Source organism: Schistocerca americana, chromosome 3, assembly GCF_021461395.2.
Source record: "Schistocerca americana isolate TAMUIC-IGC-003095 chromosome 3, iqSchAmer2.1, whole genome shotgun sequence".
In the NCBI taxonomy this organism is placed as follows: domain Eukaryota; kingdom Metazoa; phylum Arthropoda; class Insecta; order Orthoptera; family Acrididae; genus Schistocerca; species Schistocerca americana.
The window spans coordinates 865,684,321-865,700,635 of NC_060121.1; positions in this window are offsets into that span (position 1 = coordinate 865,684,321).

Here is a 16,315-nt window from a genome sequence, read left to right on the forward strand (position 1 = left end):
CAGGCATCTTATCCGCATGGCTGTAACGGATCGTGCAGCCACGTCTCGATCCCTGAATCAACAGATGGGGACGTTTGCAAGACAACAACCATCTGCACGAACAGTTCGACGACGTTTACAGCAGCATGGACTATCAGCTCGGAGACCATGGCTGCGGTTACCCTTGACGCTGCATCACAGACAGGAGCGCCTGCATTGGTGTACTCAACGACGAGCCTGGGTGTACGAATGGCAAAACGTCATTTTTTCGGATTAATCCAGATTCTGTTTACAGCATCATGATGGTCGCATCCGTGTTTGGGGACATCGCGGTGAACGCACATTGGAAGCGTGTATTCGTCATCGCCTTACTGGCGTATCACCAGGCGTGATGGTAAGGGGGGCCATTGGTTACACGTCTCGGTCACCTCTTGTTCGCATTGACGGCACTTTGAACGGTGTATGTAACATATCAGATGTGTTACGACCCGTGGCTCTACCCTTCATTCGATCCCTACGAAACCCTACATTTCGGCGGGATAATGCACGATCGCATGCTGTAGGTCCTGTACGGGCCTTTCTGGATACAGAAAATGTTCTATTGCTGCTCTGGCCAGCACATTCTTCAGATCTCTCACCATTTGAAAACGTCTGGTCAATGGTGGCTGAGCAACTGGCTCATCACAATACGCCAGTCACTACTCTTGATGAACTGTGGTATCGTGTTGAAGCTCTGTTTGACTCAATGCCCAGGCGTATCAAGGCCGTTATTACGGCCAGAGGTGGTTGTCCTGGGTACTGATTTCTCAGGATCTATGCACCCAAAATGCGTGAAAATGCAATTACATGTCAGTTCTAGTATCATATATTTGTCCAATGAATACCCGTTTATCATCTGCATTTCTTCTTGGTGTAGCAATTTTAATGGCCAGTAGTGTAGGTGGAGAAGTGGACGACGCGTATGTAACCCATGCTGTAATAAACGGCGATGGACTGTGGACTGTCAACCCTGACGGTGTACTGTTCCGTGTTGCACCAGGGTCGAGGAGGACGCAGATCTGCCCTGCAATGCCATTCGGATCACGTGTCAGTCTTCTCAGGAGGAGGGGGCGTGCTTGGGTGGTGCGATATGACCCATATCGGCGTGTTCTACGGCCTTCCGTGAACCATTCTTGACACACCCGTTGCACTGCCGAAACACTTCGTCCCACACTAGCAGCAGTTTCCCAGATGGATGCATCACATTTTCTCATGCCAGTAATGCGCCCTCTTTCAAACTCGCTGATTTGACGGTACGATTCTCGCATACGTCTGAGAGACATCCTGCACGTCTGCTCAAACACACTGATCCGTTACGTTCACTTCATAGCGACGACGAGAGCCCCAGACACATTTTACCGGTAGGTCTTGCGTCACGATGTGGATGTTGACATCGAACCCGCGGACCTACATGGTTCAAATACTAATCGATTCTGCAGCACATAGTAATGTACATGTCCTGTGAATATGAACGTTCTATCTCCAGTCATTTAGTGTGTTCTGCTTTTTATGAACATGAGTGTAAATAAATGTAACATATTGCATGCAAAAGACGAGGGCTAGTAGAAATCCTTGGGTAACAGAAGAAATATTGAATTTAATTGATGAAAGGAGAAAATATAAAAATGCAGTAAGTGAAACAGGCAAAAAGGAATACAAACGTCTCAAAAATGAGATCGACAGGAAGTGCAAAATGGCTAAGCAGGGATGGCTAGAGGACAATTGTAAGGATGTAGAGGCCTATCTCACTAGGGGTAAGATAGATACCGCCTACAGGAAAATTAGAGAGACCTTTGGAGATAAGAGAACGACTTGTATGAATATCAAGAGCTCAGATGGAAACCCAGTTCTAAGCAAAGAAGGGAAAGCAGAAAGGTGGAAGGAGTATATAGAGGGTCTATACAAGGGCGATGTACTTGAGGACAATATTATGGAAATGGAAGAGGATGTAGATGAAGATGAAATGGGAGATATGATACTGCGTGAAGAGTTTGACAGAGCACTGAAAGACCTGAGTCGAAACAAGGCCCCCGGAGTAGACAATATTCCATTGGAACTACTGACAGCCGTGGGAGAGCCAGTCCTGACAAAACTCTACCATCTGGTGAGCAAGATGTATGAAACAGGCGAAATACCCTCAGACTGCAAGAAGAATATAATAATTCCAATCCCAAAGAAAGCAGGTGTTGACAGATGTGAAAATTACCGAACTATCAGCTTAATAAGTCACAGCTGCAAAATACTAACACGAATTCTTTACAGACGAATGGAAAAACTAGTAGAAGCCAACCTCGGGGAAGATCAGTTTGGATTCCGTAGAAACACTGGAACACGTGAGGCGATACTGACCTTACGACTTATCTTAGAAGAAAGATTAAGGAAAGGCAAACCTACGTTTCTAGCATTTGTAGACTTAGAGAAAGCTTTTGACAATGTTGACTGGAATACTCTCTTTCAAATTCTAAAGGTGGCAGGGGTAAAATACAGGGAGCGAAAGGCTATTTACAATTTGTACAGAAACCAGATGGCAGTTATAAGAGTCGAGGGACATGAAAGGGAAGCAGTGGTTGGGAAGGGAGTAAGACAGGGTTGTAGCCTCTCCCCGATGTTGTTCAATCTGTATATTGAGCAAGCAGTAAAGGAAACAAAAGAAAAATTCGGAGTAGGTATTAAAATTCATGGAGAAGAAATAAAAACTTTGAGGTTCGCCGATGACATTGTAATTCTGTCAGAGACAGCAAAGGACTTGGAAGAGCAGTTGAATGGAATGGACAGTGTCTTGAAAGGAGGATATAAGATGAACATCAACAAAAGCAAAACAAGGATAATGGAATGTAGTCTAATTAAGTCGGGTGATGCTGAGGGAATTAGATTAGGAAATGAGGCACTCAAAGTAGTAAAGGAGTTTTGCTATTTGGGGAGCAAAATAACTGATGATGGTCGAAGTAGAGAGGATATAAAATGTAGGCTGGCAATGGCAAGGAAAGCGTTTCTGAAGAAGAGAAATTTGTTAACATCCAGTATAGATTTAAGTGTCAGGAAGTCATTTCTGAAAGTATTCGTGTGGAGTGTAGCCATGTATGGAAGTGAAACATGGACGATAAATAGTTTGGACAAGAAGAGAATAAAAGCTTTCGAAATGTGGTGCTACAGGAGAATGCTGAAGATTAGATGGGTAGATCACATAACTAATGAGGAAGTATTGAATAGGATTGGGGAGAAGAGAAGTTTGTGGCACAACTTGACCAGAAGAAGGGATCGGTTGGTAGGACATGTTCTGAGGCATCAAGGGATCACCAATTTAGTATTGGAGGGCAGCGTGGAGGGTAAAAATCGTAGAGGGAGACCAAGAGATGAATACACTAAGCAGATTCAGAAGGATGTAGGTTGCAGTAGGTACTGGGAGATGAAGAAGCTTGCACAGGATAGAGTAGCATGGAGAGCTGCATCAAACCAGTCTCAGGACTGAAGACCACAACAACAACAACAACAACAACAGCATATTGCATGCAAACACATAGGGCTGCAGACAGAAAGATGCTGAATGAAACGCGTTTGGCAGTCAAGAGAACAATGGGTGAAACCTCCAGTAACTACCGTACCAGAATACTCACGAAAAATCTTTCACGAAACCCTGGTCGTACATAAAGGTTTTTAGGGGTACCAAAGGTAGTGTCGAGTCACTCATTGACAAAACAGGATCTGAACTTGGAAGTAGCATAGCAAAATCAAAAATCTTTAACTCTGTTTTCAAATGTTACTTTACAAACGAACAATCAGGAGTGCACCAATTTATTCATATTAGTGTCAGTGTCGTTGAGAAAGAGATTTAGTAATTAAAACCGAACGAAATCTCAACCCGATGGAAACCCTGTAAGATTCAATAACCAGTATACTGATTAGTTAGCCCCACTTTTAACTATTACCTACCGTATGTCTCTCAAAGAAAAAAAAAAAACGTGCCCAGTAGCTGGAAGAAAGCACATGTCACACTTTTCTTCGAGAAGGGAAACAGAAGTGATCCACAAAACAACTCTCCAACATCGTTGAGATTCATTTGTTGTGGAATCTTATTACCTATTCCGAGCTCAAATATAATGAAGTATCTCGAACAGAACATCCTCCTCTACGCCAACTTGCGTGGACTTCGTAAAAGCAGCAGGTACTTTCCTCACATGACGGCCTAAAAACTTTGGATCAAGGCAGTCAGGTATATAAAGCACATCTCGATTTCCGAAAAGCATTCGACTCAATACCATACCTACGCTTATTATCAAAAGTATGATCGTGTGCGGTATCAAGTGAAATTTGTGACTGGATTGAGTATTTCTTGATAGGGAGGACGCAGCAATTTACCTTGCGTGGATAGTCATCGACAGATGTAGAAGTTACTTCAGATGTGTCCCAGAGAAGTGTGTTGGGTCGCTTTCTGATCATACTGTACATTAGTGATCTTGCCGACAATGTAACAGTAACCTCAGACTTTTCGCAGATGATAAAAGTTGTGTTCTTTTCATTCAGCAATAACTCGTGCTTTAACAACGCCACGTTCCTCATATGATTTTCAGAAAGAAGTTAATTTGATTAAGACTATTGCTTGCAATAATTCTTATAGAGAAGACGTAGTCGACCAGATACTTAGTAACAAAAGGACAAATAAAAATTTTTCAACACTAAGTGACAAGAAACAGAATAGGAATGAAGAGGTAAATGGCAAATTCATTTCGATACCATTTTTAGGTAATATGTCCTATAGGATTGGCTGTCTTCTGACTAGAAAATACGGTTGTAAAGTTACCTTCTCTAGGTTCTGGCGCTGCAGTCCGGAACCGCGGGACTGCTACGGTCGCAGGTTCGAATCCTGCCTCGGGCATGGGTGTGTGTGATGTCCTTAGGTTAGTTAGGTTTAAGTAGTTCTAAGTTCTAGGGGACTTATGACCTGAGATGTTGAGTCCTATAGTGCTCAGAGCCATTTGAACCATACCTTCTCTACTAACAACAGTTCAAAGAAAAATTTAGTACATACATTAAAAACTGAACCTTTTACAAATATAGGCGTCTATAAAATCGTCTGTTAAGATTACTCTAGCTATTATGTAGTGCATACTGGTAGAGCTATTAAAGCCAGATATAAGGAGCACCTGTTGGCTAAGAAAGTGGGAAAATTTCATAATTCCTCTCTTGCTGAACATTTACTTATTTATGACCATTCTCAGAAGAAAAATAGAAGAAACCGTAATTTTTCGAAAAGAAATAAAAGGCTGGAAACTGTATTTATTAGAAGAACTTGAAATTTATGGACATCTTGCTAAGAGAGACGGTAATATTTTGAACGATCAGTTGCAACTCGCGAGTAAGCACTTCCTTGACGGCTTTTAACTGCTGCGCACATGATCCATGTTTACCAACCTCTTCTAACATCGACGAATGTGCCGTTTTCCTCGAAGTACTTCCTCTCTACTGCTGAGCTACTGACATTTCATATCACTCGGTTTCATTTTTCGTGGCCTGTTTAGCACATTTTCCTACAATTGTATTCCAAAAAATTGTATTTCGTAATATGGTTTATATTTTCTCTGCGTAAGCCTCCGTACAGTTAAGCAGAAGCTTCTCATTTTTATGTTGTGATGCAACTTTAAAAAATGGTTCAAATGGCTCTGAGCACTATGGGACTTAACATCTATGGTCATCAGTCCTCTATAACTTAAAACTACTTAAACCTAACGACATCACACAACACCCAGTCATCACGAGGCAGAGAAAATCCCTGACGCCGCCGGGAATCGAACCCGGGAACCCGGGCGCGGGAAGCGAGAACGCTACCGCACGACCACGAGCTGCGGACGATGCAACTTTATCCATTTCACTCTTTCCTTCACGTTATTGTAACAAAAGTAATTTTTTGTAGTAGAATTCTTATCTTCTACTCGCCAAATTTACGTACAGTAGCACTCTGCCGCATAAATGCTTCACAGATAATGTTATATTTGATGTATACCTCCATAATTATTGCATTTATTACTGGCTTTCTATGAGAGATTTTCATTTTGCTTTAACGTAAACTTACGTTACTTGACGTAGAGCTTACGCGCATGTAGACTGAAGAGCCAAGAAAACTGGTACACCTGCATAATATTGTGTGGAGCTCTCGCCAGTACGCAGAAGTGCCGCAAAACGACGTGGCGTGGACTCGACTAATGTCTAAAGATGTGTTAGAGGGAACTGACAACATGAATCGTGCAGGGCTGTCCATAAATCTGTAAGATTACGAGGCGGCGGAGATCTCTTCTGAAGAGCACGTTGCATGGCATCCTAGATGTGCTTCACTTCCGTCACATTGAAGGATTCTCTTCAGTCGTCGTTGGTCCCGTTCTTGCAGGATCTTATTCCGGTTGCAGTGATGTCGGAGATGTGACGTTCTACCAGATTCCTTACATCCACGGTATACTCGTGAAATGGTCGTACGGGAAAATCCCCACTTCATCGCTACCCCGCGATTCTGTGTCTGGTCGCTCGTTCGCCGACTATAACACCATATTCAAACTCATATAAATCATGATAACCTGCCATTTTAGCAGCAGTATCCGATCTAACAACTGCGCCAGATACTTGTAATCTTATATAGACTTTGCCGACCGCAGCGCCATATTCTGCCTGTTTAAGTATCTCTGTATTTGGACATGCATACCTATACCAGTTTGCGGAGCGAGGTGGCGCAGTGGTTAAACACTGGACTCGCATTCGGAAGGACGACGGTTCAATCCCCCGTCCGGCCATCCTGATTTAGGGTTTCGTGATTTTCCTAAATCGCTCCAGGCAAATGCCGGGATGGTTCCTTTCAAAGGGCACGGCCGACTTCCTTCCCCGTCCTTCCCTAATCCGGTGAGACTGATGACCTAGCTGTCTGGTCTCCTTCCCCAAAGTTTCTTTGGTGCTTGAATGTATATAGGGCCCAATGGTTTCCAAGTTTTCCTTAGCTCTTAAGCTTCCGCAGTATTAAGCAGAATTTTCTTTTTAGTGTCGTTGTTTTAGCTCATATTTGCTCTTCCTCTCCAACGTATTTACAACAGTGGTCCTTTGTAATTCTAGCTTCTGGATGCTGAATTATACGTGCATTATTGGTTCAAATGGCTCTGAGCACTATTGAAAGGTCTCTGTTGGATTCCTTTCATGTTAATTTCTTAAATCTGTTGTCATTTACGGCATAAATTCCTCTTCTAAATTTACTGTGATTTTTATGGCTATCTGGGAGGAGACTGAGCAGTGAAACGTGTTACTTTTATACATAAACAAGAAAGAGCTGTCACACTACTACACTATAAACACAGTTTATATTTAATTCATGTCACACAGTCTCATACGGAACCTACATCCGCTTTCTTTTATATACTGTATATGATAAGATACTGTCATCCCCCTTCCCTTCTGTGTGAGAGAATGAATGAGCAAATGTATTTCTAGTTGCATGCTTGATGGTAGCAGACAAGCCTGTCTGCTAGAGAACAGTAGGACCAACGTCGGAACAGGTAGCTACGCTTTCTAAAAGCAGAGAGGTTTCCATTCTTAGTATGTTCCTGTCCGTCCCTTGTCATGTTGGCATAGTAAGCTGTCTCTCTGGTCACTTCCGTTTGTATCTGGGAAGCACACTCGGTAGGAGCGCAGGGCAGTCTGTCCGCGGCGAGCGTCTGAAGTGGTAAGATCTCCGGCTAAGCGCGTGTCTGCTAAGTCCGTAGGACAATGGATTTCTTAAGTTCAGCCTAACTGAAAATTTAATCACCTTTATTTCAGATTTAGCGCTAAAATATCTAATGTTATCTTAAATTGCAACACAGTGTAATTCGAGTGTGAAGTTCAGAATATCTTCCGGTAGTTGCTTTGTCACTACTTTGTGAGTAAAGTGGAACCACGTGTTGATCAGTAACTCTAACTAAGATCATCAATCTTAAATGCGAATGTGCGTGAGATTATAACGTCTCGTTTTGACAATATTTTTCAATATAGCAACTTTTCTTTATGTTCAACCCACGTGGGGTGTACTTTGTGAGACCAGTACCACGTGCTTATACAATTGTTTGACCCATCAGGTTAATAGTAAGACGATAGTAACCAGTTCGAGGTTTTTCTTTTGTAAATTGCGTTTCGATGTAATTTATTTTAATTATCAAAATTATTGTGGAGTTACACTCTTTGTGTAAACCAAGTTGACCACGTGAAGCATGTGGTGTAAGCATCAAAGTAGCCCTCAGCTATTCTTTTCGGGAAGATTTCACAGAGAGTTAGTACGAATTTAGTATACCAGTGTGTGGTAATTTCATGACGGACAGGATTGCGCTACGAACGTAACTTCTTTGGGTGAAAATTGAATCGGTTGGTTGTGGTTGATTTCCTCTTGGATATGTTTCAACGTTCTTCGTGTGTTATTTTATGAATGCAGTGTTGTATGTAGTCTCCCAATCTTGGCTCCCTACTTGATGTGTTCCGTAAGATTACAAACTCACATTTTCACAATCCTAAATAAGGCATCAGTTTAGTTATGAATCAAGTTTGATACGCTGAAATTTTAACGGAACAATGATCAATGTTAAAATAAATGCCTAAATATAAGCTGATTTATTTCTTTATATACGAGGGGCGTTCAGAAAGTAAGCTCCGATCGGTCGCGAAATGGAAACGACTATGAAAATCCTATAAAGCTTTGCACAGATGTGTTGGGTAGTGTCTCTAGTATAACCCCAGTTAGCATCACGTCGCTCTTCTCATTTCTGAGCTCGCAGTGAGTGCGTAAAGATGTCTAGAAAATAGTGTCTGCCGCCAAGTACGAGGGCCTGGTGAGAAATTTCGCCTGAAGCTATGCAGCTAACATTACATAACTGTCGTGCTGTTTCTTCTTCAAGACAATTCTCAGCCGCATTCTGCAGGGGCAATGAAGATGCTCCTGCATAGTTTTCAAATGGAAATGTGAGATTACCCACAATACAGTCCGCAATTGTCTCCCCCTGAGTTTCATCTCTGGTCACATGAACCGCTGTCTTTGAAGACAACATTTTGACACAGACAACGAGGTGTAGGCCAGCGTGGAGAATTGGCGGAAAGCACTGGCGGCTGCCTTCTATGATGAGGCTATTGAAAAGTTGGTACAACGCTACGACAAAAGTCTAAGTCAGAACGGCGACTACGTAGAGAAGTAGCTGAAAGGTGTAGCTAATTGTTACAAGTAAAACATTTCTAATGTTCACTGTGGTTTCAATTTGGCAATCAATCGGAGCTTACTTTCTGAACAGGCCTCGTATATATACATATATATATATATATATATATATATATACACTCCTGGAAATTGAAATAAGAACACCGTGAATTCATTGTCCCAGGAAGGGGAAACTTTATTGACACATTCCTGGGGTCAGATACATCACATGATCCCACTGACAGAACCACAGGCACATAGACATAGGCAACAGAGTATGCACCATGTCGGCACTAGTACAGTGTATATCCACCTTTCGCAGCAATGCAGGCTGCTATTCTCCCATGGAGACGATCGTAGAGATACTGGATGTAGTCCTGTGGAACGGCTTGCATTGCCATTTCCACCTGGCGCCTCAGTTGGACCAGCGTTCGTGCTGGACGTGCAGACCGCGTGAGACGACACTTCATCCAGTCCCAAACATGCTCAATGGGGGACAGATCCGGAGATCTTGCTGGCCAGGGTAGTTGACTTACACCTTCTAGAGCACGTTGGGTGGCACGGGATACATGCGGACGTGCATTGTCCTGTTGGAACAGCAAGTTCCCTTGCCGGTCTAGGAATGGTAGAACGATGGGTTCAATGACGGTTTGGATGTACCGTGCACTATTCAGTGTCCCCTCGACGATCACCAGTGGTGTACGGCCAGTGTAGGAGATCGCTCCCCACACCATGATGCTGGGTGTTGGCCCTGTGTGCCTCGGTCGTATGCAGTCCTGATTGTGGCGCTCACCTGCACGGCGCCAAACACGCATACGACCATCATTGGCACCAAGGCAGAAGCGACTCTCATCGCTGGAGACGACACGTCTCCATTCGTCCCTCCATTCACGCCTGTCGCGACACCACTGGAGGCGGGCTGCACAATGTTGGGGCGTGAGCAGAAGACGGCCTAACGGTGTGCGGGACCGTAGTCCAGCTTCATGGAGACGGTTGCGAATGGTCCTCGCCGATACCCCAGGAGCAACAGTGTCCCTAATTTGCTGGGAAGTGGCGGTGCGGTCCCCTACGGCACTGCGTACGATCCTACGCTCTTGGCGTGCATCCGTGCGTCGCTGCGGTCCGGTCCCAGGTCGACGGGCACGTGCACCTTCCGCCGACCACTGGCGACAACATCGATGTACTGTGGAGACCTCACGCCCCACGTGTTGAGCAACTCGGCGGTACGTCCACCCGGCCTCCCGCATGCCCACTATGTGCCCTCGCTCAAAGTCCGTCAACTGCACATACGGTTCACGTCCACACCGTCGCGGCTTGCTACCAGTGTTAAAGACTGCGATGGAGCTCCGTATGCCACGGCAGACTGGCTGACACTGACGGCGGCGGTGCACAAATGCTGCGCAGCTAGCGCCATTCGACGGCCAACACCGCGGTTCCTGGTGTGTCGGCTGTGCCATGCGTGTGATCATTGCTTGTACAGCCCTCTCGCAGTGTCCGGAGCAAGTATGGTGGGTCTGACACACCGGTGTCAATGTGTTCTTCTTTCCATTTTCTGGAGTGTGTATATATATATATATATATATATATATATATATATATATATATATCACCGGTTATCGTAAGATGAGTACTAAAAGATTATAATTAGTGTTAGTCTCGTTGGGAATTTGGTAAGCTAGACTGGATACCTGGTGAAACAGTTGCGCAGTAAAGCAAGGTTAACTTCCTCACATAGCTCACAGCTTTTAACCAACTTTTATGGTATTGAATATCAGCACCGCTTACACCACAAATTAATGCAACAACATTACACTATGGGACTTAACATCTATGGTCATCAGTCCCATAGAACTTAGAACTACTTAAACCTAACCAACCTAAGGACAGCACACGACACCCAGTCATCATGAGGCAGAGAAAATCCCTGACCCCGCAGGGAATCGAACCCGGGAACCCGGGTACATTATTACTTTGTCTGAAAATGTATTAGAGATTTTATACGAACTGTATATCTGTAAACATATTGCATTATTAGTAACTTTGAAGAAGAAATTTTCTTTCTTACTATGATGTAAAAAGCTGTTACTTAACACAAGCTAGGCGTAATTCTTACGCTCTTGTATTTAGCGCCCTCTACACCCCAATTTTTTCTTACCACTTGAGCCTCTATCTTTGAACACTTAGTCTTTGTCTCCGGCATGGTGAATACTTATGTTTTTCAGATATTTTATTCTTTGGACTCCTGTTATAGTTTTATGTAGACATGATCCTTTATTAGTGGGCTAATACATTTGTGTATTTATTCTGAATTACGTTGAGTATAATCTGCGTACTGTCTTAAACCGTGGCATCTGATGTTTCTGGTTTTAGTATCAGTTTTATACATGACAAAAGTCGCGCGGCTTCAGTTAGTGTAATGTACCACCATGTAATGTAACAAGTGAGTTTTTTTTATTTATTTATTCTTATGGCTAGGGCCCTCATAGTGCAGACCGTTTGCCGGGTGCCGGTCATTGAATTTGACGCCACTTCGGCGACCTGCAGACGATGAGGATGATAGGATGATGATGAGGCTAGCACAACACCCAGTCCCTGGGCGGAGAAAATTCCCCGAGCCAGAAGGGAATCAAACCTGGGCTCAGAGGATTGACAATCCGTCACGCTGACCATTCAGCTACTGGGGGCGGACAACAAGTGAGTTTTATTTATTTATTTATTCGTTTGGCTAGCGCCCCTATTGGGTAGACCGTTCGCCAGGTGCGGCTCTTTCAATTTGACGCCACTTCGGCGACCTGCAGACGATGAGGATGATAGGATGATGATGAGGCTAGCACAACACCCAGTCCCTGGGCGGAGAAAATTCCCCGAGCCAGAAGGGAATCAAACCTGGGCTCAGAGGATTGACAATCCATCACGCTGACCATTCAGCTACTGGGGGCGGACAACAAGTGAGTTTTATTTATTTATTTATTCGTTTGGCTAGCGCCCCCATTGGGTAGACCATTCGCCGGGTGCGGGTCTTTCAATTTGACGCCACTTCGGCGACCTGCAGATGATGAGGATGATAGGATGATGATGAGGCTAGCACAACACCCAGTCCCTGGGCGGAGAAAATTCCCCGAGCCAGAAGGGAATCAAACCTGGGCTCGGAAGATTGACAATCCGTCACGCTGACCATTCAGCTACTGGGGGCGGACAACAAGTGAGTTTTATTTATTTATTTATTCGTTTGGCTAGCGCCGCCATTGGGTAGACCATTCGCCGGGTGCGGGTCTTCCAATTTGACGCCACTTCGGCGACCTGCAGACGATGAGGATGATAGGATGATGATGAGGCTAGCACAACACCCAGTCCCTGGGCGGAGAAAATTCCCCGAGCCAGAAGGGAATCAAACCTGGGCTCAGAGGATTGACAATCCGTCTCGCTGACCATTCAGCTACTGGGGGCGGACAACAAGTGAGTTTTATTTATTTATTTATTCGTTTGGCTAGCGCCCTCATTGGGTAGACCGTTCGCCGGGTGCGGGTCTTTCAATTTGACGCCACTTCGGCGACCTGCAGACGATGAGGATGATAGGATGATGATGAGGCTAGCACAACACCCAGTCCCTGGGCGGAGAAAATTCCTCGAGCCAGAAGGGAATCAAACCTGGGCTCAGAGGATTGACAATCCGTCACGCTGACCATTCAGCTACTGGGGGCGGACAACAAGTGAGTTTTATTTATTTATTTATTCGTTTGGCTAGCGCCCCCATTGGGTAGACCGTTCGCCTGGTGCGGCTCTTTCAATTTGACGCCACTTCGGCGACCTGCAGACGATGAGGATGATAGGATGATGATGAGGCTAGCACAACACCCAGTCCCTAGGCGGAGAAAATTCCCCGAGCCAGAAGGGAATCAACCCTGGGCTCAGAGGATTGACAATCCGTCACGCTGACCATTCAGCTACTGGGGGCGGACAACAAGTGAGTTTTATTTATTTATTTATTCGTTTGGCTAGCGCCCCCATTGGGTAGACCGTTCACCAGGTGCGGGTCTTTCAATTTGACGCCACTTCGGCGACCTGCAGACGATGAGGATGATAGGATGATGATGAGGCTAGCACAACACCCAGTCCCTGGGCGGAGAAAATTCCCCGAGCCAGAAGGGAATCAAACCTGGGCTCAGAGGATTGACAATCCGTCTCGCTGACCATTCAGCTACTGGGGGCGGACAACAAGTGAGTTTTATTTATTTATTTATTCGTTTGGCTAGCGCCCCCATTGGGTAGACCGTTCGCCGGGTGCGGCTCTTTCAATTTGACGCCACTTCGGCGACCTGCAGACGATGAGGATGATAGGATGATGATGAGGCTAGCACAACACCCAGTCCCTGGGCGGAGAAAATTCCTCAAGCCAGAAGGGAATCAAACCTGGGCTCAGAGGATTGACAATCCGTCACGCTGACCATTCAGCTACTGGGGGCGGACAACAAGTGAGTTTTATTTATTTATTTATTCGTTTGGCTAGCGCCCCCATTGGGTAGACCGTTCGCCAGGTGCGGCTCTTTCAATTTGACGCCACTTCGGCGACCTGCAGACGATGAGGATGACAGGATGATGATGAGGCTAGCACAACACCCAGTCCCTGGGCGGAGAAAATTCCCCGAGCCAGAAGGGAATCAAACCTGGGCTCAGAGGATTGACAATCCGTCTCGCTGACCATTCAGCTACTGGGGGCGGACAACAAGTGAGTTTTATTTATTTATTTATTCGTTTGGCTAGCGCCCCCATTGGGTAGACCGTTCGCCGGGTGCGGGTCTTTCAATTTGACGCCACTTCGGCGACCTGCAGACGATGAGGATGATAGGATGATGATGAGGCTAGCACAACACTCAGTCCCTGGGCGGAGAAAATTCCACGAGCCAGAATGGAATCAAACCTGGGCTCAGAGGATTGACAATCCGTCACGCTGACCATTCAGCTACTGGGGGCGGACAACAAGTGAGTTTTATTTATTTATTTATTCGTTTGGCTAGCGCCCCCATTGGGTAGTCCGTTCGCCAGGTGCGGGTCTTTCAATTTGACGCCACTTCGGCGACCTGCAGACGATGAGGATGATAGGATGATGATGAGGCTAGCACAACACCCAGTCCCTGGGCGGAGAAAATTCCTCAAGCCAGAAGGGAATCAAACCTGGGCTCAGAGGATTGACAATCCGTCACGCTGACCATTCAGCTACTGGGGGCGGACAACAAGTGAGTTTTATTTATTTATTTATTCGTTTGGCTAGCGCCCCCATTGGGTAGACCGTTCGCCAGGTGCGGCTCTTTCAATTTGACGCCACTTCGGCGACCTGCAGACGATGAGGATGATAGGATGATGATGAGGCTAGCACAACACCCAGTCCCTGGGCGGAGAAAATTCCCCGAGCCAGAAGGGAATCAAACCTGGGCTCAGAGGATTGACAATCCGTCACGCTGACCATTCAGCTACTGGGGGCGGACAACAAGTGAGTTTTATTTATTTATTTATTCGTTTGGCTAGCGCCCCCATTGGGTAGACCGTTCGCCGGGTGCGGGTCTTTCAATTTGACGCCACTTCGGCGACCTGCAGAAGATGAGGATGTTAGGATGACGATGAGGCTAGCACAACACCCAGTCCCTGGGCGGAGAAAATTCCCCGAGCCAGAAGGGAATCAAACCTGCGCTCTGAGGATTGACAATCCGTCACGCTGACCATTCAGCTACTGGGGGCGGACAACAAGTGAGTTTTATTTATTTATTTATTAGTTTGGCTAGCGCCCCCATTGGGTAGACCGTTAGCCGGGTGCGGGTCTTTAAATTTGACGCCACTTCGGCGAGCTGCAGACGATGAGGATGATAGGATGATGATGAGGCTAGCACAACACCCAGTCCCTGGGCGGAGAAAATTCCCTGAGCCAGAAGGGAATTAAACCTGCGCTCAGAGGATTGACAATCCATCACGCTGACCATTCAGCTACTGGGGGCGGACAACAAGTGAGTTTTATTTATTTATTTATTAGTTTGGCTAGCGCCCCCATTGGGTACACCGTTAGCCGGGTGCGGGTCTTTAAATTTGACTTCACTTCGACGACCTCCAGACGATGAGGATGATAGGATGATGATGAGGCTAGCACAACACCCAGTCCCTGGGCGGAGAAAATTCCCCGAGCCAGAAGGGAATCAAACCTGGGCTCAGAGGATTGACTATCCGTCACGCTGACCATTCAGCTACTGGGGGCGGACAACAAGTGAGTTTTATTTATTTATTTATTCGTTTGGCTAGCGCCCCCATTGGGTAGACCGTTCGCCAGGTGGGGGTCTTTCAATTTGACGCCACTTCGGCGACCTGCAGACGATGAGGATGATAGGATGATGATGAGGCTAGCACAACACCCAGTCCCTGGGCGGAGAAAATTCCTCGAGCCAGAAGGGAATCAAACCTGGGCTCAGAGGATTGACAATCCGTCCGCTGACCATTCAGCTACTGGGGGCGGACAACAAGTGAGTTTTATTTATTTATTTATTCGTTTGGCTAGCGCCCCCATTGGGTAGACCGTTCGCCAGGTGCGGCTCTTTCAATTTGACGCCACCTCGGCGACCTGCAGACGATGAGGATGATAGGATGATGATGAGGCTAGCACAACACCCAGTCCCTGGGCGAAGAAAATTCCCCGAGCCAGAAGGGAATCAAACCTGGGCTCAGAGGATTGACAATCCGTCTCGCTGACCATTCAGCTACTGGGGGCGGACAACAAGTGAGTTTTATTTATTTATTTATTCGTTTGGCTAGCGCCCCCATTGGGTAGACCGTTCGCCGGGTGCGGGTCTTTCAATTTGACGCCACTTCGGCGACCTGCAGACGATGAGGATGATAGGATGATGATGAGGCTAGCACAACACCCAGTCCCTGGGCGGAGAAAATTCCCCGAGCCAGTAGGGAATCAAACCTGGGCTCAGAGGATTGACAATCCGTCACGCTGACCATTCAGCTACTGGGGGCGGACAACAAGTGAGTTTTATTTATTTATTTATTCGTTTGGCTAGCGCCCCCATTGGGTAGACCGTTCGCCGGGTGCGGGTCTTTCAATTTGACGCCACTTCGGCGACC